Raw genomic sequence first — 24,536 nt, 5'->3', positions numbered from 1 at the left:
GGTAGTTTCCAGAATTCCCCCCTGCTCATCATATTCATGAGCAGGGTGAACCAGGCTCTCTTCGGCCAGAAAGGTGTGATGATGATCACTGACGCCTGGTCCATCCTGATCTTCATGAGAACTCTCGGAATCATAGAGATTGGGGGAAAGATGTAAGCCAGGTGAAAATTCCATTGAATTGACATTGCATCCACGATTGACGGATTGTCTGTCGTATACAGGGAACAAAAATTCCTCAGTTTGGCATTCTCTGCTGATGCCATAAGATCTATCTGAGGAAGTACCCACTTCCGGGTCAGCTGAATGAACACTGTTCTCGACAGTGACCATTCCCCCGAAACCGTCAATCCTCAACTCAGCCTGTCCGCCAGAGTGTTGTGAATGCCTCTGATGTGCTTTGCAGTTAATCTGGACACTCTGGGTTCCGCCCATCTGAAGATACACTACATTCCACTTCTCTGAGAAGTAGAGATGATCTAGTACCTCCCTGCTTGTTGATGTATGCCACACAAGCAGTGTTGTCCGTCCTGATCCTCACAGCTCTGAGTTAACATTGGAGGGAAATGTAGAAGAGCTAGATATATAGCTCTGAGTTCTCGAACGTTTGAAGGGAGTAATGACTCCTGCTTGTTACATACTCCCGAAACCATCTTCTCCTCTACATGGGCACCCCAACCTGTGCCTGAAGCGTCTGTTGTAATCGTGATCCAATTTGGCTCGATTATGGAAGCTCCATGTTTTATCTGTCTTCACCCGGTTAGAGACTGCCTGGTCTCGGTGGATAACACATGAAGTCTGTCGAGATCTTCTATACTGCGATTCCATGATTTCAGGACTTCCTGTTGTAGGTACCTCATGTGCCACAGTGCCTAAGGTACCGCATCTGCAGCTGAAGAGAGAAGCCCCAAAAGAGGAGAGAGGAGGACGGAGAAGGCTGGAGGTGGGGAGGATGAAGAGGGAGAGCGGGGGTCTGTGAGATCCGGGAGAGGAGGCCGGGGGAAGTGCAGCACATGTGAGGATCCAGCCGGCTGGCAGGTGGGGGAGGTGGCCGGGGCTGAGAGGAGCAGATAAGATCGGCTGTAGTGTGTGGGATCCTGTGTAACCTCCTCTTCTCTTCCTCCGCAATCTTGGCAACTGGTGCAGCAGAGCTGTCTTAGTGGTGGGTGGTGCAGCTGAGCTGTCTTAGTGATGGGTGGTGCAGCAGAGCTGTCTTAGTGATGGGTGGTGCAGCAGAGCTGTCTTAGTGATGGGTGGTGCAGCAGAGCTGTCTTAGTGATGGGTGGTGCAGCAGAGCTGTCTTAGTGATGGGTGGTGCAGCAGAGCTGTCTTAGTGATAGCTGATGTAGCAGAGCTGTCTTAGTGATAGCTGATGTAGCAGAGCTGTCTTAGTGATAGCTGATGCAGCAGAGCTGTCTTAGTGATAGCTGATGCAGCAGAGCTGTCTTAGTGATAGCTGATGCAGCAGAGCTGTCTTAGTGATAGCTGATGCAGCAGAGCTGTCTTAGTGATAGCTGATGCAGCAGAGCTGTCTTAGTGATAGCTGATGCAGCAGAGCTGTCTTAGTGATAGCTGATGCAGCAGAGCTGTCTTAGTGATAGCTGATGCAGCAGAGCTGTCTTAGTGATAGCTGATGCAGCAGAGCTGTCTTAGTGATAGCTGATGCAGCAGAGCTGTCTTAGTGATAGCTGATGCAGCAGAGCTGTCTTAGTGATAGCTGATGCAGCAGAGCTGTCTTAGTGATAGCTGATGCAGCAGAGCTGTCTTAGTGATAGCTGATGCAGCAGAGCTGTCTTAGTGATAGCTGATGCAGCAGAGCTGTCTTAGTGATAGCTGATGCAGCAGAGCTGTCTTAGTGATAGCTGATGCAGCAGAGCTGTCTTAGTGATAGCTGATGCAGCAGAGCTGTCTTAGTGATAGCTGATGCAGCAGAGCTGTCTTAGTGATAGCTGATGCAGCAGAGCTGTCTTAGTGATAGCTGATGCAGCAGAGCTGTCTTAGTGATAGCTGATGCAGCAGAGCTGTCTTAGTGATAGCTGATGCAGCAGAGCTGTCTTAGTGATAGCTGATGCAGCAGAGCTGTCTTAGTGATAGCTGATGCAGCAGAGCTGTCTTAGTGATAGCTGATGCAGCAGAGCTGTCTTAGTGATAGCTGATGCAGCAGAGCTGTCTTAGTGATAGCTGATGCAGCAGAGCTGTCTTAGTGATAGCTGATGCAGCAGAGCTGTCTTAGTGATAGCTGATGCAGCAGAGCTGTCTTAGTGATAGCTGATGCAGCAGAGCTGTCTTAGTGATAGCTGATGCAGCAGAGCTGTCTTAGTGATAGCTGATGCAGCAGAGCTGTCTTAGTGATAGCTGATGCAGCAGAGCTGTCTTAGTGATAGCTGATGCAGCAGAGCTGTCTTAGTGATAGCTGATGCAGCAGAGCTGTCTTAGTGATAGCTGATGCAGCAGAGCTGTCTTAGTGATAGCTGATGCAGCAGAGCTGTCTTAGTGATAGCTGATGCAGCAGAGCTGTCTTAGTGATAGCTGATGCAGCAGAGCTGTCTTAGTGATAGCTGATGCAGCAGAGCTGTCTTAGTGATAGCTGATGCAGCAGAGCTGTCTTAGTGATAGCTGATGCAGCAGAGCTGTCTTAGTGATAGCTGATGCAGCAGAGCTGTCTTAGTGATAGCTGATGCAGCAGAGCTGTCTTAGTGATAGCTGATGCAGCAGAGCTGTCTTAGTGATAGCTGATGCAGCAGAGCTGTCTTAGTGATAGCTGATGCAGCAGAGCTGTCTTAGTGATAGCTGATGCAGCAGAGCTGTCTTAGTGATAGCTGATGCAGCAGAGCTGTCTTAGTGATAGCTGATGCAGCAGAGCTGTCTTAGTGATAGCTGATGCAGCAGAGCTGTCTTAGTGATAGCTGATGCAGCAGAGCTGTCTTAGTGATAGCTGATGCAGCAGAGCTGTCTTAGTGATAGCTGATGCAGCAGAGCTGTCTTAGTGATAGCTGATGCAGCAGAGCTGTCTTAGTGATAGCTGATGCAGCAGAGCTGTCTTAGTGATAGCTGATGCAGCAGAGCTGTCTTAGTGATAGCTGATGCAGCAGAGCTGTCTTAGTGATAGCTGATGCAGCAGAGCTGTCTTAGTGATAGCTGATGCAGCAGAGCTGTCTTAGTGATAGCTGATGCAGCAGAGCTGTCTTAGTGATAGCTGATGCAGCAGAGCTGTCTTAGTGATAGCTGATGCAGCAGAGCTGTCTTAGTGATAGCTGATGCAGCAGAGCTGTCTTAGTGATAGCTGATGCAGCAGAGCTGTCTTAGTGATAGCTGATGCAGCAGAGCTGTCTTAGTGATAGCTGATGCAGCAGAGCTGTCTTAGTGATAGCTGATGCAGCAGAGCTGTCTTAGTGATAGCTGATGCAGCAGAGCTGTCTTAGTGATAGCTGATGCAGCAGAGCTGTCTTAGTGATAGCTGATGCAGCAGAGCTGTCTTAGTGATAGCTGATGCAGCAGAGCTGTCTTAGTGATAGCTGATGCAGCAGAGCTGTCTTAGTGATAGCTGATGCAGCAGAGCTGTCTTAGTGATAGCTGATGCAGCAGAGCTGTCTTAGTGATAGCTGATGCAGCAGAGCTGTCTTAGTGATAGCTGATGCAGCAGAGCTGTCTTAGTGATAGCTGATGCAGCAGAGCTGTCTTAGTGATAGCTGATGCAGCAGAGCTGTCTTAGTGATAGCTGATGCAGCAGAGCTGTCTTAGTGATAGCTGATGCAGCAGAGCTGTCTTAGTGATAGCTGATGCAGCAGAGCTGTCTTAGTGATAGCTGATGCAGCAGAGCTGTCTTAGTGATAGCTGATGCAGCAGAGCTGTCTTAGTGATAGCTGATGCAGCAGAGCTGTCTTAGTGATAGCTGATGCAGCAGAGCTGTCTTAGTGATAGCTGATGCAGCAGAGCTGTCTTAGTGATAGCTGATGCAGCAGAGCTGTCTTAGTGATAGCTGATGCAGCAGAGCTGTCTTAGTGATAGCTGATGCAGCAGAGCTGTCTTAGTGATAGCTGATGCAGCAGAGCTGTCTTAGTGATAGCTGATGCAGCAGAGCTGTCTTAGTGATAGCTGATGCAGCAGAGCTGTCTTAGTGATAGCTGATGCAGCAGAGCTGTCTTAGTGATAGCTGATGCAGCAGAGCTGTCTTAGTGATAGCTGATGCAGCAGAGCTGTCTTAGTGATAGCTGATGCAGCAGAGCTGTCTTAGTGATAGCTGATGCAGCAGAGCTGTCTTAGACAGATATCACTAACTTTATTTTTAACACAATAAAATAAAAATAGTCCAAAAATTGGTATCACTGTAATAGTGCAGGGGTATTATATTTCTACCACTGTATTTTGTTTTGTTTTTTTATACTTTACTAAGTATCGAACTGGTATTGAGTATCGAAATAAAAAAGTTAGTATCGGTATCGAACTCAAAATTCTTGTATCGTGACATCACTACTCTGGATACGAATCACCCTGGGTGTAGAGAGGAATAATTTCATTTGTACGGAGTCTATTACAAATCCCAGAAAAGTTTTTGTTGTGGACGGAACAAGATCCGACTTTTCCTGGTTGATAAGCCATCCCAGTTGAAGAAGTATGTCAAAAACATAATTCAACTGAGAAATCAGAAGAGTCTGAGTCTGGGCCATAATCAACCAGTCGTCTAGGTAGGGAATGATCTTTATTCCCTGTAAACTGAACAGCACCATGACGGCTGATACAATATTTGTAAATACAAAGGGGGCTGAGGTTATTACGAAGGGAAGGACCTTGAACTGAAGGTGCCTTACCTCTCCCTGTAGCTGAGTCGCTATGTACAGATATTTTCTGTGTGCTGGTAGAATGGGAACATGGAGGTACGCATCTTGTAGATCTATGGATACCATAAAGTCCCCCTGCTGCAGTAGGATCTTTACAGACTTTATGTTCTCCATGCGGAACCTTTTCTTTGTCATAAACTGATTTAGATACCTTAGATCTATAATGAGCCTCCACTTTCCGGGTGGCTTCGTAACGAGAAAAATTGGAGAATACACTCCCATACCGATCTCCGATTGAGGTACATCCTCTAAAGCTTCTACTTTCAGGAGATGAAGAATTTCTTCTTGACCTAGGTATCTTGAGACCAGAAATCTGGGGGGAGGAAGAGGAGACAAAGGAAGCACATAACCGCAACGGATAATGCTTACAATCCAGGTGTCTTTTATTAGATTTTCCCAACTTGATAGAAAATGAGTTAGGCGCGCCCCCCCCCCCCCCCACAGGTATATCTCTGGCGTCAGAAATCAGGCTTTTTTTGAGGAATCCTTATTCTGCTGTTTTCCTCCTCCTCTTTTATTGTAGTATCTACCCTTGTTTCTGACCTGGTACCTACTTTTTCCTCTCTGAGGGGATTTCCCCCTACGAAAGGAACTACGAGGTCTGTAGGAACCACTACTGGCTGTCAAAGGAAGAGATTTCCCTTATTTGTCGAATAATTCCTCCATTAGTTTGTCCAATTCTGGACCAAAGAGTCTGCCGGGCTGGAACTCCATAATACATAATTGGAACTTGGAGTTGGAGTCACCCGCCCAAGGTTTTAACCAAAGGGCCCGGCGACCAGCTGTAGATAAAGCCATAGATTTTGAAGCTAGCCTTGTCCCTTGTGATGCAGCATCACAGAGAAAGTCAATGGCCATATTTACTTTCTTAAATGAACGTAGGACCTTGTCCCTGTTCACACCAGCTTCCAGGTTTTCCTGGACTTTAGCCAACCACCTTCTAAGGCTACAAGATACTTCACAGGAGGAGATAGCAACTGCCCCTTGGGCTGCCGCAGCCGTATAAGACCTCTTAAAGGCCACCTCCACCCTTCTGACCATAGGATCTTTAAGGTTAGATCCATCCTCTGCTGGTAATACCGTATTCTTGGACAGTTTAGCAATAGCTGTATCAACCTTAGGGGGTTCGTTCCATTCCTTAGATTGGTCCTCCTTGAGGACGTATAAGGTTCTAAACTTTTTGCTCAAGACCGGAGCTTTTTCTGGTTTCTTCCACTCAGCTTGAAGCATTGCCATTGATGTTTCTCCTACAGAGAAAGCCCTAGGCTTTTTTGTAGGAGAGGCACCTCCTTCCTCAGGGTGAATTTCAGCCTGAACGGCCCTACGTCATTTATAAATGCTATCCATAGGAAAGTAGCTCTTAAAAGTTTCCTATTCATCCTCGGATGGAGATGAAGATTCTGAGGAAAAGGAAGACTTTACTTCATCAATCACCGTAAATGCTGATCCCTAGAGCAGAAAGGGGTGGCTTTTAGCTGAGGAGAGCAAAATTAACCCAGTCCCTCATATAATACTTACAGGCTGAGAAATAGAGGGAGAAATGCTGCGCTTGGATTTCTTTCTCTGAGAAGAATGGTGTGACTCTACTAGAGAACGCTTTCTCTACATAGTCCTTTACCCAAACTACCACGTCCTGAACATCAGGCTCTTCAGTGTTTTTTGGGCGATATGAAGCACAACGGACTGTAACATATAAACACCATGTAAGTATATATATAAAAAAAGGAACCTTATCTTGCTAGAAGGTTTCAGGCGTACGGTATTCATAGACATCCGGTAATGGAGTTTCGCATTCAGCACACGTAAAATGTTTGCGTTTTGATGTCTTCTTTCCCGACGGGCTGGTCTCCATAGCTGACATCTAAATAAATATATATATAAGTCTTACTTATATCACAGAAACGCGAACTCCAGTACCATATACATAACAGGCCTGGCCTGTATTATAACTTGAACTGAACAAAAATCACCACTAGATGGCAGCAGAGTACAGCAGGCAACATGACTTACTATGCACTTGATAGGCAGAAGAACTCTGACTAGATCCGATGCGAGGAGCACAGAAGAATAGCAGACTCACTGCTTGGACTCCTGGAGAGAAGTAACTTACCCGCAGCCGGCGTCTAATACACCATTCCATCCGGCGCGAGAACCCGGCCAGCGGTGACGTCATCACGCAGCATTGTCAATGACGCAGCGCGCACGGACGTGATGACGCGGAACCCGGAAGTCACCAGGCTGGTGAACTGCAAGGCCGAAGCCGAAGTGCGGGTCACCGCAAACATGCACCGAGGCAATAGGAAGTAAATGAAGGAGCAAGCTCCAAGCTGATCCCGTACCTGTAAGGGAACAAAAGATTAAAGGTAGGAGGGGACAAGGTCCCCTGGGGCTTTACAGAGTACGAAGAGAAAAAAGACTGATGATGAGGGGAGGCGGGGCTTATTTATACATCTGTAGGAGGGGATTAAAAGCTTATGCTAATTATATTCATTAAAATTCCTTCGTCCCAGGGGCTCACAGGGGCGATTTAACCCCATACATTGTGATGCCAATGGGACGATAGGGAATCAGGATTTCCTGACAGTAATCCGTTTTTACCTTCAGGAAACCATCAGGAAACCATCAGGAAAAACCTTCAGGATTTCCTGATGGAAGAAGTAAAAATAGGACATGATGGGAGATGTAGTTCTGCAAACTGGATGGCCACAGCTTGCAGAAGTACAACTGCCATCATGCCCATCTGACAGGTCATGATGGGAGTTGTACTTCTGCAGCCTGTGGCCATCTAGGTTGCAGATGTATAACCCCCATCATGCCCTGCTGACAGGTCATGATGGGAGTTGTACTTCTGCAGCCTGTGGCCATCCAGGTTGCATAAGTACAACTCCCATCATGACCTGTCAGCAGGGCATGATGGGGGTTATACTTCTGCAACCTAGATGGCCACAGGCTGCAGAAGTACAACTCCCATCATGACCTGTCATCAGGGCATGATGGGGGTTATACTTCTGCAACCTAGATGGCCACAGGCTACAGAAGTACAACTCCCATCATGACCTGTCAGCCGGGCATGATGGGAGTTGTACTTCTGCAAGCTGTGACCATCCAGTTTGCAGAACTACATCTCCCATCATGACCTGTCAGATGGGCATGATGGCAGTTGTACTTCTGTAGCCTGTGGCCATCTAGGTTGCAGAAGTATAACCCCCAACATGCCCTGCTGACAGGTCATGATGGGAGTTGTACTACTGCAGCCTGTGGCCATCCAGGTTGCAGAAGTACAACTCCCATCATGTCCTGTCAGCAGGACATGGTGGGAGTTTTACTTTTTTTGGGGGGGGGGGCAGAGCAGTGATCTCACCTGTCCTGGTCTTCTGCTGGGTGAGCGGGCTCCGGGGGGGGGGGGGGGGATGATTGTGGTTGCTGCTGCTGGTCGGGGGCCGCCAACCTGAGGTCTGGGGGGGGGTGAGGGGGGTCCGTCGAGTGCCGAGCGGGGCAGCACACCTGAGGTCCGGGGGAGGGGGGGGGGGGGGAGCAGCAGCAGGACGCGCGGCACCAGGGAGCAGGAGGATGGGGGAGCCGGGCACAGGGTGAGTTGTGGGGGAGAAGGGTATAGGTGGTGGGGGGTGCGTAGGCAGTCCGGAATCCCGGCCACTTTCCTGATGTACATCAGGAAAGTGCCCGTGATTCTGGCACTCCCATAGACTTCTATCGGGGCGTCCGGGCCGGAATTCGGGACAAAAATAGGACATGTCCTATTTTTTCCGGATCATTTTTCCGGAACGGACACCCTTCCAGAGAAATCCGGAAGGGTGTCCGTGCTTAATTAAGTGTGTGGGTCCGGAAATCCGGGTGTTTTTTCCGGACGTGTGAAGGGGGCCTAAATACTTGTTTGTCTCTGGCAGCCTGTTGCCATGGCAACAAAGTTGTTTACCACTAGCCTGCCAGGGCAGGGCTGGTGATGTCATCAAGGCTGTGCTGACATATACAGCTGACAGAAATTCTAGCAGTTCATTTGCAGGCAGGAAACCAAGCAGGTAGGCTGGTTGCTCGGTTGCTTGCCAGCAAGGAAGACGCAGGTAGGTGCGGATTTAACCATTTTATTTGGATTCTTTGGAGGCCAGTGTATGGTTTTGTTAATACGGCTGCACCGATGAGAATTCACCATAGTTATTCTTTAATAAATAATTATCAATGTGTAGCTATCCATACATAGATTAGATACATAGATAATCATATAGACCAATGGATGGAGAGGCAGACAGATGCAGGTAGACAGAATGAGGCAGGAAAGCAGACAGAGAGAGAGGCAGAGACAGACTCTCATTAATAATAACAGGGCCGTATTTACCACTAGGCACCCGTGGTCCGGTGCCTAGGGCAGCACCTTGCAGGAAGGCAGCACCAGGGAGCAGGGAGACAGAAAAAACTAATTTTTTTGTTTTTATTTTTTTTAGTTTCCCTCCTCCCGTTCAGACTTGCCAGTAAATCTGGTGTCTTTTCCAGGGGGGTGGGGGGTATGGTGGTATTGGTCAGGTCTGGTATCGCCAATAGGTGCGTGAAGAGAGGGCGTCTTCAGGTTTAGTGCCTAGGGCAGCAGCAGCTGTTAATACAGCCCTGAATAATAATAAAAATAAATCTGTTTTTATCAGTTTAATGTCTGATAAATCCCCTATCTGGGGACCATATATTGAGTGGATTTTTTGAACAGGGAGATGGTAAAAGAGCTTGCTCTGTCCTCTCCAGGCACTGACCTGGTATTGCAATGCTTCCAGGTTCAGTTCACCCCCCAAATGTGTTGTCTAAAAAGAGAACCCCTCAAGGGTGCACAGCCGCACCTCCAAATAAAGTCAGCTGCACCCGAAACAGCATTGGAAGGAATACCCCCGAGGTGGGGTGCACAGCTGCACCCCAAGATTTAAGGCTTGGCATTGCTAATAAAAGTTTGTTTGGTAAACACTTGTTTGTCTCTGGCAGCCTGTTGCCATGGCAACAAATTTGTTTACCACTAGCTTGCCAGGGCAGGGCTGGTGATGTCATCAAGGCTGTGCTGACATATACAGCTGACATAAAGGCTAGCAGTTTATTTGCAGGCAGGAAACCAAGCAGGTAGGCTTGTTGGTTGGTTGTTCGGTTGCTTGCCAGCAAGGAAGACGCAGGTAGGTGCGGTTTAAACCATTTTATTTGGATTCTTTGGAGGCCAGTGTATGCTTTCGTTACTACGGCTGCACCGATGAGAATTCACCATAGTTTTTCTTCAATAAATAGTTATCAATGTGTAGCTATCCATACATAGATTATATACATAGATAATCATATAGACCCTTGGACGGATGGATGGAGAGGCAGACAGAACGAGGCAGGAAGACAGACAGGCAGACAGAGGCGAACAGAGATAGACTCTTTATAATAATAAATAAATAAAAAAAACTGTTCTTATCAGTTTAATATCTGATACGTCCCCTATCTGGAGGCCATAGAATGAATGTTTAGAACAGGGAGATGGTAAAAGAGCTTGCTCTGTCCTCTCCAGGCATTGACCTGGTATTGCAGTTCTTCCAGGTTCAGTGCACCCCCCAAATGTGTTGCCTAAAAACAGAACCCCTCAAGGGTGCACAGCCGCACCTCCAAATAAAGTCAGCTGCACCCGAAACGGCATTGCAAGAAACACCTCCCAAGTGGGGTGCGCAGCTGCACCCCAAGATATAAGGCTTGGCATTGCTAATAAAAGTTTGTTTGGTAAACATTTGTTTGTCTCTGGCAGCCTGTTGCCATGGCAACAAAGTTGTTTACCACTAGCCTGCCAGGGCAGGGCTGGTGATGTCATCAAGGCTGTGCTGACATACTGTATACAGCTGACAGAAAGGCTAGCAGTTCATCTGCAGGCAGGAAACCAAGTAGGTAGGCTGGTTGGTTGCTTGCCAGCAAGGAAGACTCAGGTAGGTGCGATTTAAACCATTTAATTTGGATTCTTTGGGGGCCAGTGTATGCTTTTGTTAACACAGCTGCACCAGCATTGCAAGAAAACCCCCCAAGTGGGGTGCACAGCTGCACCTCAAGATTTAAGGCTTGGCATTGCTAACCCCTTCCCGCATTAGAACGTACCGGCACATCCAAATCTGCAGCCCATTCCTGCAGATGGATGTGCCGACATGTCCTCTGAATGACGGGCGCAGGAGCTGCACTCCTGTCATTCCCGGCGGGGCCCGGCTGTCAGCCGGGCCCCTGCCGCAACTGCCGAGATCTGGGCCGAGTCCGGATCTCGGCAGTTAACCCTATAGGTGCTGCGATCTGTGCGATCGCAGCACCTATAGTGCTACAGGAAGGGAGAATCCTCCCTTCCTCCTCTATCGGGGCTGTGCGGTGAGATCGCACAGTCCCGATGGAGCTGTGACGTCAGGAGGCTTCCCCGAAGCCTCCTGGTGTCACAGCTACAGATTACCTGTAACCACCCCAGATTACCTGTAACCACCCCAGATTACCTGTAACCACCCCGCATTACCTGTAACCACCCCAGATTACCTGTAACCACCCCGGATTACCTGTAACCACCCCACATTAACTGTAACCACCCCGGATTACCTGTAACCATCTCGGATTACCTGTAACCACCCCGCATTACCTGTAACCACCCCAGATTACCTGTAACCACCCCACATTACCTGTAACCACTCCAGATTACCTGTAACCACCCAGCATTACCTGTAACCACACCGGGCTACCTGAAACCACCCCGCATTACCTGTAACCACCCCGCATTACCTGTAACCACCCCACATTACCTGTAACCACCCCAGGCTACCTATAACCACCCCAGGCTACCTTGAACCATTCCGGCCTACCTGGAACCACCCCGGGCTACCTGGAACCACCCCACATTACCTGTAACCACTCCAGATTACCCGTAACCACCCCAGATTGCCACAGACTGCCCATAACCCTCTCGATTGTCCATCACTACCCCAGATAGCCAGTAAACACCCCCTGATTGCCCATAACCACCCTCAGATAGCCAGTAAACACCCCCAGATTGCCTTTAATCACCCCAGATTGCCACAGACTGCCCGTCACCACCCCAGATTGCCCATCACTACCCCAGATAGCCAGTAACCAGCCCAGATAGCCAGTAACCAGCCCAGATAGCCCATAACCACCCCAGATTGCCCGTAACCACCCCAGATGGGCAGTAAACACTCCCTGACTGCCCGCAAACACCTCGAGATTACCTGTAATCTCAATTTTTTTAATTTTTTTTTAGCAACTTTGCTATTCTAATAACCGACAATAGCTGCGGTTTTGCTCCAGCAAAATGACAAATCCAGTAAATTGGCGCTCCTTCCCTTCTGAGCCCGCTGTGTGCCCATACAGTGGTGTATGCCCACATATGGGGTACCGTTGTATTCAGGAGAACCTGCGTTACAGATTTTGGGGTGCATCTTCTCCCCTGTTCCTAGTGAAATTGATAAATTTTACACTAAACAAACAAATCATTGGAAAAATAATTTTTTTCATTCTTACTGTCTAATTCTGAATACTTTCCTCTAATACCTGTGGGGTCAAAATGCTCACCAGACCCCAATCTGAATTCTTTAAGGGGTGCACTTTCCAAAATGGGATGACTTTTGGGGGGGCTCTATTCTACTGACACTACAGGGGCTCTGCAAACGCACCTGGTGCTCAGAAACTTCTTCAGCAAAATCTGCACTGAAAATGCTAATTGGCGCTCCTTCCCTTCTGAGCCCTGCTGTGTGCCCATACAGTGGTTTATGCCCACATATGGGGTACCATTCTACTCAGGAGAACCTGCGTTACAGATTTTGGGGTGCATCTTCTCCTCTGTTCCTAGTGAAATTGAGAAATTTTAAACTAAACAAACATAACATTGGAAAAAGTCTATTTTTTCATTTTTACTGTCTTCTTTTGAATACTTTCCTCCAATACCTGTGGGGTCAAAATGCTGACCACACCTTAAGATGAATTCTTCGAGGGGTGTACTTTCCAAAACGGGATGACTTTTGGGGGGGTTCTGTACTGCGGACACTACAGGGGCTCTGCAAACGCACCTGGCGCTCAGAAACTTCTTCAGTAAAATCTGAACTGGAAATGCTAATTGGCGCTCCCTTCCTTCTGAGCCCCGCTGTGTGCCCATACAGTGGTGTATGCCCACATATGGGGTACCGTTCTATTTAGGAGAACCTGCGTAACAGATTTTGGGGGGCGTTTTTCCTCATGTTGCTTGTGAAAATGAGATAATTTAATGTAAACAAATATATTATTGGAAAATTTCAATTTTCCATTTTTTACGGCCTTAGGCTGGGTTCACACTATGTATATTTGAGGCTGTATTTGTGAGGCTGTATAGCAACCAAAACCAGGAGTGGATTGAAAACACAGAAAGGCTCTGTTCACATAATGTTGTAATTGAGTGGATGGCCATCATTTAATGGCAAATATTTGCTGTTATTTTAAAACAACGGCTGTGGTATTGAAATAATGGCCGTTATTTACTGTTATATGGCGGCCATCCACTCAATTTCAACATTGTGTGAACAGATCCTTTCTGTGTTTTCAATCCACTCCTGGTTTTGGTTGCTATGAGGACCTGACATGAGGACCAATAACTGCCTGAAATATACATAGTGTGAACCCAGCCTAATTGTGAATGCTTTCCTCCAGCCCCTGTAGGGTTAAAATGCTCATGATACCCCTAGATTAATTCTTTAGGGTGTGTAGTTTGTAAAATGGGTCACTTATGGGGGTTTCCAGTATACTAGCCTTTTAACTCCATTTAAAAAAAGAACTGGTCCGTAAATAAATCAGTTTTGGAAATTTCATGAAAATTTGATAATTTGTTGATACATTTCTAAGCCCCCTAACACCCTAAAAAAGTGAAATATGTTTATGAAATGAAGTCAGAATAAAGAAGACATATTGAAAATGTGACTTAGTAATTAATTTATGTCTTGCGACTTTCTGTTTTTAGAAGCAAAGAATTTCAAAGTTTGTAAAGTGCAAATTTTTCAAAATTTTCATGATATTTTGATGTTTTTCACAAAAAACACACAAGACAGTGACCAAATTTTGCCACTAACATAAAGTACCATATGTTACGAAAAAACCATCTCAGAATCGCTAGCATACGTTAAAGCATCACTGAGATATAAGCACATAAAGTGAGACAGGTCAGATTTTGAAAAATTAGCCTGGTCATTAACCCCTTGCCGCATATGGACGTACCGGCACGTCCAAATCTGCATACAGTTCCTGCAGATGGACGTGCCGGTACGTCCACGGGATGACAGGGGCGCAGGAGCTGCACTCCTGTCATCCCTGGCGGGGGCCGGCTGTCCGTCCCCCAAGTCGCCCCCCATCCCCCCAGTCACCCCCCATCCCCCAGTCACCCCCCTACCCCTTATACGTTACCTGATCCTGGAGCTCCTTCCTCCTTCGGTGTCCTAGCTGGTTCTGATGTGCGCATGCGCGTCAGAACCAGCCAACTCTGAAAATTTAAAGTGACAGAGACCAATTTGGTCTCTGTCACTAAACTATGATTACTGTGATAGAAAATATCACAGTAATCATAGTAATATAGTGAAAATGAATGTGTAAAGTACAAAAAGTGACAAACATACAAAAAAATAAAACACACACTTTTTATTATAGTAATAATTGCAGTTTACTCCCAAATTACTCCTAACCCCCCCCAGATTACCCATAACCACCGCAGGTTGCCCGTAACCACCCCAGGTTGTCCGTAATCACACCAGATTGCACGTAACCCCCCCAGATTACACGTAACCACCACACGTTGCCCGTAAGCACCGCGCGTTGCCAGTTACCACCGCACATTTCCTCTAACCACCGCATGTTGCCAGTGACCCCCTCCAGATTGTCCGTAATCACCCCAAATTACATGTACCCACCCCAGATTACCTATAAGCACTTCAGTTTATCCGTAACAATGCCAGATTGTCTGTAACCCCCCCCCCCCCCAGGTTGCCCGTGACCACCCCAGGTTGCCATAATCATGCCAGATTACATGTAACCCCCTCCCAGATTGCACGCAACCACCGCAGGTTGCCTCTGACCACCAGGGCCGTCTTAACAGCATTATGGGCCCCTGGGCAGAGGTGCGAATTAACCCCCCCCCCCTAGCAGCCGCCGCCCCTCTTATCTGGTAAGGTACAGTGGTACCTTGGTTTAAGAGTAACTTGGTTTAAGAGCTCACAGTTTTTCAAAACTGTGACTTGGTTTAAGAGCATTGTTTTGGTTTAAGAGCTCCCTGTATTGGGTGGGAGGGCGGGTGGAGGAGGGACATGGTCTGAATAGCGGGGTCTACAGCTCTGTACTCTGACCCAGGAAGTCTCCCTCACCTGCCAAATCATAGCAGATCCACTTCAGGCTGGGGCCTACATCAGGGGACAGGACTGTGGGGGTAATCTCTCCATAGCTGTAACCCCTCTCTCCCCGGACAGAGAGTGCTGCATGTATGTGCCCACATATGTCCTGCTCATTCCTTCATGCTCCCTGCAGTCTCTATCAGCCCTTGTGTTTCTCATCCGCTCCATTACTGTACAGTAACTTATAATATCACAATATGTTTGTTTCATCTGTTTTACATGGTTTTCAGAATAATAAATCATTATTTTTTGGGTGTGGAACCAATTGTCTGCATTTCTATAATTTCTTATGGGAAAATTTGCTTTGGTTTAAGAGTGATTTGGATTACAAGCACGGTCCTGGAACGAATTATGCTCGTAATCCAAGGCACCACTGTATATTGCCTATAATAGTGATTGTCATATATGTTGCACACATACAGTATATCACTATTACAGGCAATATACCTTACCAACTATTTATCTACCATATAGATACAGGTATAAGGGTGGAGCAGTAGGTAGGTGGTTATATAGCCTATAATAGTGATATATGTGTACAAATATATATATGGGGGGTACAGGTATATGTGGGGTATACAGGTGGTGGGTAAAAGCCTAATTAATATATATTGGTGCCCCTCTCTATATATGAGACATGTTGCTGTCCCTCTGCATATACGCCATGTTGTCTCCCTGTATACTGTATAATACAGGGAGTCTGTGTATACTGTATTATACAGTATACAGGGAAACAACACGGCTTATATATAGAGAAGGGCAAAACAACATGTCTTATATATACAGAGGGGCAACAACATGACTATTATATATGAGAACCATGTTGTTTCCCTGTATGTATACTGTATAATACAATATACAGGGAAACAACATGGTTCATATATAGAGAAGGGCAAAACAACATGGTTCTCATATATAATAGTCATGTTGTTGCCCCTCTGTATATATAAGACATGTTGTTTTGCCCTTCTCTATATATAAGCTGTGTTGTTTCCCTGTATATTGTATTATACAGTATACATACAGGGAGACAACAATGTAGTGATAGGTGAAGGATAAGTATATAATACACTGCTGTATACACTGAATGGAGATATATATACACACTCAGGAGGAGGATAAGTATATAATACACTGCTGTATACACTGAATGGAGATATATATACACACTCAGGAGGAGGATAAGTATATAATACACTGCTGTATACACTGAATGGAGATATATATATACACACTCAGGAGGAGAATAAGTATATAATACACTGCTGTATACACTGAATGGAGATATATATACACACTCAGGAGGAGGATAAGTATATAATACATTGCTGTATACACTGAATGGAGATATATATACACACTCAGGAGGAGGATAAGTATATAATACATTGCTGTATACACTGAATGGAGATATATACACACTCAGGAGGAGGATAAGTATATAATACACTGCTGTATACACTGAATGGAGATATATACACACTCAGAGGAGTTACACCCCCGATCCCTCCCCCTCCCTGTTTACCAGTTCACCCACGGCCCTGTCTGCATCCCTGCAGAGAGCACTCCCATGATTAACACCTTCCCTGCCAGCTAGCCTCCCCCCTCTGGTATCAGCACATACTCACTCAGGCTTTGTGCTTCAGGCCTCCAGCTTCTCCTTTCTCTCAGGGCTCTGCTGGTGACGTCACTCTCCTGCTCCGCACGGGAATGTAGGGGGTGAGAGAGACCTCTAGTGACCGGAAGCAGAATGCAGCTTCCGGCCACAAGAGCGAGCTGTGCACAGCCCCTATCTACCAGCGCTGATCAGGAGCACTCCCAGTTAAAGGGCCAGGGAATATGACACAGGGCAGGGGCCCCCTAGGACGCATGGGCCCCCGGGCAGCCGCCTACCATGCCCAATGGTTAAGACGGCCCTGCTGACCACTGCACCTTGCCTCTGACCACCGCACCTTGCCTCTGACCACCGCACCTTGCCACTGACCACCGCACCTTGCCACTGACCACCGCACCTTTCCACTAACCACCGCACGTTGCCTCTAACCACCGCACGTTGCCTCTAACCACTCCAAATTGCCAATGACCCCCTCTAGATTGCCCGTAACCACGCCAGATTACAGGTACCCACCTCAGATTACCTAGGAGCACTTCAGTTTATCCGTAACCACCCCAGATTGCCCGTAACCACCCCAGATTGCCCGTAACCACCCCACGTTGCCCGTAACCACCCCACATTGCCCGTAACCACCCCACATTGCCAGTAACCACCCCACATTGCCCGTAACCACCCCACATTGCCCGTAACCACCCCATGTTTACCGTAACCACCCTAGGTTGCCTGTAACCACCCTAGGTTGCCTGTAACCACCCTAGGTTGCCTGTAACCACCCCAGGTTGCCTGTAACCACCCCAGGTTGCCACAACCACCCCAGGTTGCCCGTGACCACCCCATGTTGACCGTATCCACCCCAGATTACCCGTAACCACCCCAGGTTGTCTGTAGGCACAGCAGGTTGTCCGTATCCACCCTACATTGCCCGTAACCACCCTAGGTTGCCCGTGACCACCCCATGTTGACCGTATTCACCCCAGATTACACGTAATAACCCCAGGTTGTCTGTAACCACAGCAGGTTGTCCGTATCCACCCCAGGTTGCCTGTAACCAGCCCAGGTTGCCCGTGACCACCCCATGTTCACCGTATCCTCCCCAGATTACCCGTAACCACCCCAGGTTGTCCGTATCCACCCCAGGTTGCCCGGAACCATCTCCAGATTACCCGTAACCACCCCAGACTGTCCGTAACCACCCCACATTACCTGTAATCTCATTTTTTTTATTGTATTTTAGTAACTGCGCTATTCTAATAACTGTTACTAGCTGCATTTTTGCTGCAGCAAATTGGCGCTCCTTCCCTTTTGAGCCCCGCTGTGTGTCCATACAGTGGTTTATACCCACATATGGGGTACCATATGGTTGTACTCAGGAGAACCTGCTTTCCAGATTTTGGGGTACATTTTTTCTCCTGTTCCTTGTGAAATTTAGAAATTTTAAACTAAATGAACATATTATTGGAAAAATTCGAGTTTTTCATTTTTACTGGCCAATTTTGAATACTTTCCTCCAATACCTGTTGGATCAAAATGCTCACCACACACCAAGAAGAATTCTTTAAGGGGTGCACTTTCCAAAATGGGGTGACTTATGGGGGGGTTCACTCCACTGGCACTACAGAGACACTGCAAACGCACCTGGCGCTCAATAACTTCTTCAGAAAAATCTGCACTGAAAATGCGAATTGGCGCTCCTTCCGTTCTGAGCCCTGCTGTGTGCCCATACAGTGGTTTATGCCCACATATGGGGTACTGTTCTACTCAGGAGAACCTGCATTACAGATTTTGTGGTGAACTTTCTCTCCTGTTCCTCAAGAAATTGAGAAATTTCAAACTAAAGGAATATATTATTGGAAAAATTCGCGTTTTTCATTTTTACTGTCTACTTTTGAATACTTTCCTCTAATACCTGTGGGGTCAAAATGGTCACCACATCCCAAGATGAATTCTCTGAGGGGTGCACTTTCCAAAATGGGGTGACTTATGGGGAGACTTTACTTCGCTGGCACTACAGGGGCTCTGCAAACGCACCCGGCGCTCAGAAATTTCTTCAGCAAAATCTGCATTGAAAAGGCTAATTGGCGCTCCCTTCCTTCTGAGCCCCGCTGTGTGCCCATACAGTGGTTTATGCCCACACATGGGGTACCGTTCTACTCAGGAGAACCTGCGTTATAAATTTTGGGGTACTTTTTTTTTCTTGTTCCTTGAGAAATTGAGAAATTTCAAACTAAACGAACATATTATTGGAAAAATTCGAGTTTTTCATTTTTACTGTCTAATTTTGAATACTTTCCTCTAATACCTGTGGGGTCAAAATGCTCATCTTACCCCAAGATGAATTCTCTGAGGGGTGCACTTTTCAAAATGGGGTGACTTATGGGGGTTTTTCTTTCTGCTGGCACTACAGGGGCTCTGCAAACGCACCTGGCGCTGAGAAACTTCTACAGCAAAATCTGCACTGAAAAAACTAATTGGCGCTCCTTCCCTTCTGGGCCCCGCTGTGTGCCCATACAGTGGTTTACGCCCACATATGGGGTACCATTGTACCCATGAGAACCTGTGTTACAAATTTTGGGGTGCTTTTTCTCTCATGTTCCTTTTGAAAATGAGAAACTTTAATCTAAACGTATATATTATTGGAAAATTTTAATTTTCCATTTTTTTACGGCCTAATGGTGAATACTTTGCTCCAAAAAACAATCTCAGAATCGCTAGCATACATTAAAGCTTTACTGAGCTATGAGCACATAAAGGGAGACAGGTCAGATTTTGAAAAATGAGCCTGGTCATTAAGGCCCAAATAGGCTTAGTCTTGAAGGGGCTTATAAAGGTTTGTTTAGTAAACATTTGTTTGTCTCTGGCAGCCTGTGGCCATGGCAACAAAGTTGTTTACCACTAGCCTGCCAGGGCAGGGCTGGTGATGTCAACAAGGCTGTGCTGACATATACAGCTAACAGAAAGGCTAGCAGTTCATCTGCAGGCAGGAAACCAAGCAGGTAGGCTGGTTGGTTGCTTGCCAGCAAGGAAGACGCAGGTAGGTGCGGATTTACCGTATAGTTAATAATGGATTAATTCATATAGTCTCCAGCTCTTCCACATAGTCTCAAATAGTATCAAGCCCTGCCCCATAGTCTCTTGTATAGTAGCCAGCCCTCCCCCATAGTTTCTTATATAGTAGCCAGCCCTCCCCATAGTCTCTTATGTAGTAGCCCGCCCTCCCTATAGTCTCTTATATTATAGCCAGCCCCCCCCCAGTAGTTTCATATAGTAGCCAGCCCTCTACCATAGTCTCATATAGTAGCCAGCCCTCCAACATAGTCTCATATAGTGGCCATCCCTCCCCCATAGTCTCTTACATAGTAGCCAGACCTCCCTATAGTCTCTTATATAGTAGCCAGCCCCCCCATAGTCTCTTATATACTAGCCAGCCCTCCCCAATACTCTCATATCGTAGCGAGCCCTCGCCAATAGTCTCATATAGTAGCCAGCCCTCCCCAGTAGTCTCATATAGTAGCCAGCACTCCCCAATAGTCTCTTATATAGTGACTAGCCCGCCCCCATAGTCTCTTATATTGTAGCCAACCCCCCCATAGTCTCTTATAAAGTAGCCAGCCCTCCCCCATAGTTTCTTCTATAGTAGCCAGCCTTCCCTCATAGTCTCTTATATAGTAGCCTGCCCCTACATAGTCTCTTATATAGTAGCCAGCCCTCCCAATAGTGTCTTATATAGTAGCCAGCCCCCCATAGTTTCATATAGAAGCCAGCCCTCCCCCATAGTCTCATATAGTAGGTAGCCCTCCCCCATAATCTCATATAGTAGCCAGCCCCCCATAGTCTCATATAGTAGCCAGCCCTCCCCCATAGTCTCATATAGTAGCTATCCCTCCTCCATAGTCTCATATAGTAGCCAGCCCTCCACTGTATTCTCATATATTAGCCAGCCCTCTGCCATAGTCTGTTATATAGTAGCCAGCCCTCACCCATTGTCTCTTATATAGTAGCAAGCCCTCCCCAGTAGTCTCATATAGTAGCCAGCCCTCCCCCATAGTCTCTTATATAGTAACCAGCCCTCCCCCATAATCTCATATACAGTGGTACCTCGGTTCTCGAACTTAATTGGTTCCGGAAGGCAGTTTGAGAACCAAGCAGTTTGAAAACCGAGCAGTGTCTTCCCATAGGAAATAATGTAAATGTGATTAATTGGTTCCAGCATCCACCAATAATTACCTACAATCCTCATTTATTACACTGATAAGTACTCAGTATAATCACTAAAGTACAGTACAGAACAGCACTATACTGTACAGGACATTAAACATAAGAAATGTTCATCAGAACCAGCAATTATAGTACAGTAGTCACCAACTCCTCACCCATCCTTTACTGCAGTGCTTCTCAAACTTTTTCTACTGGAGCCTCACCCAACAAACCAAGGCAATGCCTGAGCCTCACCAGACTGACCAAGAGGGCGCCTGGGCCTCATTATCTGTGGTAAAATTCCATTTAAAAGCTGAAAATAATGCTAGGGTTACCTGTCACCCGTCTCCCAAGCTCTATATACTAATAAATTAGGTAAAAAATAAATTAATATTATTACTAAAATGGAGATTTTTGCAAAAAGCAAAAGGACTGTGCAGATCATAGTTACTTTGTGAAAACTGGCTCCCCAGCTGGGCCTCATCAACAAAGAGGGGGCGCCTCACTGGTGAGGCCCGCCTCACAGTTTGAGAAGCACTGCTTTACTGTATAGCGTCCGCCCCCATCCAAGCACTGTAATGTATGGGAGATGGTGGTGCACTGCCTGTACTACTACTGCACTGTATATGCACTCCAGCATTCTTATACAGCACTGTACTGTATGTGAAGCCTCACCACTGCTTATCTCGCCAGGTACAACCCACCATCCACACTCGCAAAAACGTTCGAAAGACGTTCGAAAGCCGAGCAAAGTTCAAATTCCAAACGCTACTTCTGGGTAAATTTTCGTTCAAATACCAAGCAGTTCGAGTTCCAAAGCGTTCGAAAACCGAAGTATTACTGTACTTGCCAGCCCTCCCCCATAGTTTTTTATATAGTAGCCAGCCCTCCACCATAGTCTCTTAAAAAGTAGCCAGCCTTCCTCAGAAGTCTCATATAGTAGCCAGCCCTCCCGCATAGTCTCTTATATAATAACCAGCCCTCTCCATAGTCTCATACAGGGCCGGATTAAAGGGAGGGCACCAGGGGCACGTGCCCCGGGACCTCCACCACTAGGGGGCCTCCACCAGCCCAAACCCGGAAGTAGGGTTTGTAGAAAAAAAAGCAAACAGTAGAGGATACACAACCTCACACAGAGTGTTGTGTATCCTCACTGTTTGCTGCTAACCATGGCTGCAGCAGCCTGTGTGTCCTGTGAGTCCTGCTTCTCCCTGTGAGGACTGTGATATGGCTGAGAGACAGGACACCAGGGCAGCTGCAGGACAGGATACCCTGCTCAGTGTGAGGGAAAGGACCTGCGGTCATGTCAGGCCCATGTGATGAGGGAGGAGCCAGACTCTGCAAGCTGTCGGAGGGGATGTGTATGGAGAGGAGCTCATGTCCGTATGAGCAGGTAACCAGCCCTTCAATGTACACACACACACACACACACAGACACGCCACAGCACTGCCTGTTACACATACATATCTTTTATTAATGCTCACACACATACAGCTCTGCTATCTACACTTGCACGCTCTGTACTCTCCACATTGCCCCCTTAAAGGCATCTCCCCCCCCCCCCAGTTTCCACAACAATGCCCACATTTTGTGGTGAGACCCAATACCCCCTCAGTTGCACAGTGCACAGTATTGCCGTACTGCTGGACAAATAGCCTCTGTCCACATTACCACATGATGTCTGCCATCTTGCTGTTATATAGCATCGAGATTAACCAGACTGAAGTTGGGTTTTTATTCAGCAGTTTCTTATTTAGAGGATTTTTATTTTTCCTGTTTTAGCCATTATTCTTACAGAAAATGGATAATATTCATAACCTGCTTGTAAGTGAGGAGCCCTGAGGGGATTGGTGATAAATATGGCCAAAAGGAGCCCACGGTTGGGATAAAAATGGGCATCAAAGTAAAAACACAAAATTATGATTTAAAAATAAAATTGACTTTGGACCACTGATCTCACACTGCGTACACATAGAGAGGGGGGACCCCGCATCACACTGATACTACACAAAGAGGGACACCGCATCACACTGATAATACACAGAGAGGGGGGATCCCACATCACACTGATAATACACGGAGAAGGGGGACGCCGCATGAAATTAAATGAAAACTGACAGTTTTCAACACTGAATTTGAAATAAATGAAACATCTACAAACATTTTCACTGCAATTCATGAAGAGCTCTGTGTCACAGCCGTGTATAATGTTCATGAACATTATAAATCCTCTACAGTAAGGCAGCCATTTGTATGGATGGCTGTATAGTTTTTTTGTTTTTTTTTTGGGGGGGGATGAGAGGCCCCAAACAAAATTGTCGCCCGGGGCCTCCACCAACCTTAATCCGGCCCTGGTCTCCTATATTAGCCAGCCCTTCCCCCTAGTCTCTTATATAGTAGCTATGGCAGGCCAGATGTAATTCAAACTGATATAGACCGATGGATAAACGGAGAGACAGATGCAGGTAGACAGAACGAGGCAGGAAGACAGACAGGCACGCAGGCAGACAGAGACAGGCACACAGAGGCAGGCAGAGACAGACTCTCAATAATAATAAAAATGATAAATCTGTTTGTATCAGTTTAATATCTGATACGTCCCCTATCTGGGCACCATATAATGAATGGATTTTTAGAACAAGGAGATGGTAAAAGAGCTTGCTCTGTCCTCTCCAGGCACTGACCTGGTATTGAAATGCTTCCAGGTTCAGTTCACCCCCCAAATGTGTTGCCTAAAACAGAACCCCTCAAGGGAGCACAGCCGCATCCGAAACGGCATTGCAACAAACACTTCCCAAGTGGGGTGTGCAGCTGCACCCCAAGATTTAAGGCTTGGCATTGCTAATAAAAGTTTGTTTGGTAAACACTTGTTTGTCTCTGGCAGCCTGTTGCCATGGCAACAAAGTTGTTTACCACTAGCCTGCCAGGGCAGGGCTGGTGATGTCATCAAGGCTGTGCTGACATATACAGCTGACAGAAAGGCTAGCAGTTCATCTGCAGGCAGGAAACCAAGCAGGTAGGCTGGTTGGTTGGTGTCTTTCCAGCAAGGAAGACGCAGGTAGGTGCGGATTAAACCATTTTATTTGGATTCTTTGGAGGCCAGTGTAGGGTTTCGTTAATCCGGCTGCACCGATGGGAATTCACCATAGTTTTTCTTTTATAAATAGTTATCAATGTGTAGCTATCTATATATAGATTAGATACATAATCATATAGACCAGGGGTGTCAAAACTCAAATACACTGTGGGACAAAAAAATAAAATTGGACAAAGTCACGGGCCAACCTTGATAATTTTTGAAGCGCGAACGTGGCGGTCCTGGCACTGTCAGAGAAGCATGCGGTGTTCCTGGCACTGTAGTAGCCAGCCTTCCCCCATAGTCTCATCTATAGTAGCCAGCCCTCCCCAGTAGTCTCATATAGTAGCCAGCCCTCCCCATAGTCTCTTATATAGTAGCCAGCCCTCCTCATAATCTCTTATATAGTAGCCAG

The 24,536-nt window shown here is 46.8% G+C and overlaps 2 non-coding genes and 1 pseudogene across 2 annotated transcripts; all 3 read left to right on the top strand.

Moving 5' to 3' along the window:
* Positions 1-9,434: 9,434 nt before the first annotated feature.
* LOC138796181 (U2 spliceosomal RNA) lies at positions 9,435-9,626 on the top strand. Its single transcript, XR_011363768.1, has one exon. It is a non-coding gene; the product is annotated as a U2 spliceosomal RNA (small nuclear RNA).
* Positions 9,627-10,232: 606 nt separating this feature from the next.
* LOC138796170 (U2 spliceosomal RNA) lies at positions 10,233-10,413 on the top strand (annotated as a pseudogene).
* A 13,171-nt stretch (positions 10,414-23,584) lies between these two features.
* Positions 23,585-23,766, top strand: LOC138796075 (U2 spliceosomal RNA). Its single transcript, XR_011363711.1, has one exon. It is a non-coding gene; the product is annotated as a U2 spliceosomal RNA (small nuclear RNA).
* Positions 23,767-24,536: the final 770 nt, after the last annotated feature.

Source organism: Dendropsophus ebraccatus, chromosome 6 (genome assembly GCF_027789765.1).
Source record: "Dendropsophus ebraccatus isolate aDenEbr1 chromosome 6, aDenEbr1.pat, whole genome shotgun sequence".
Taxonomy (NCBI): Eukaryota; Metazoa; Chordata; class Amphibia; order Anura; family Hylidae; genus Dendropsophus; species Dendropsophus ebraccatus.
The sequence above is the reverse complement of the archived record's forward strand: the minus strand, read 5'-3'. Positions and strand labels throughout refer to the sequence as shown.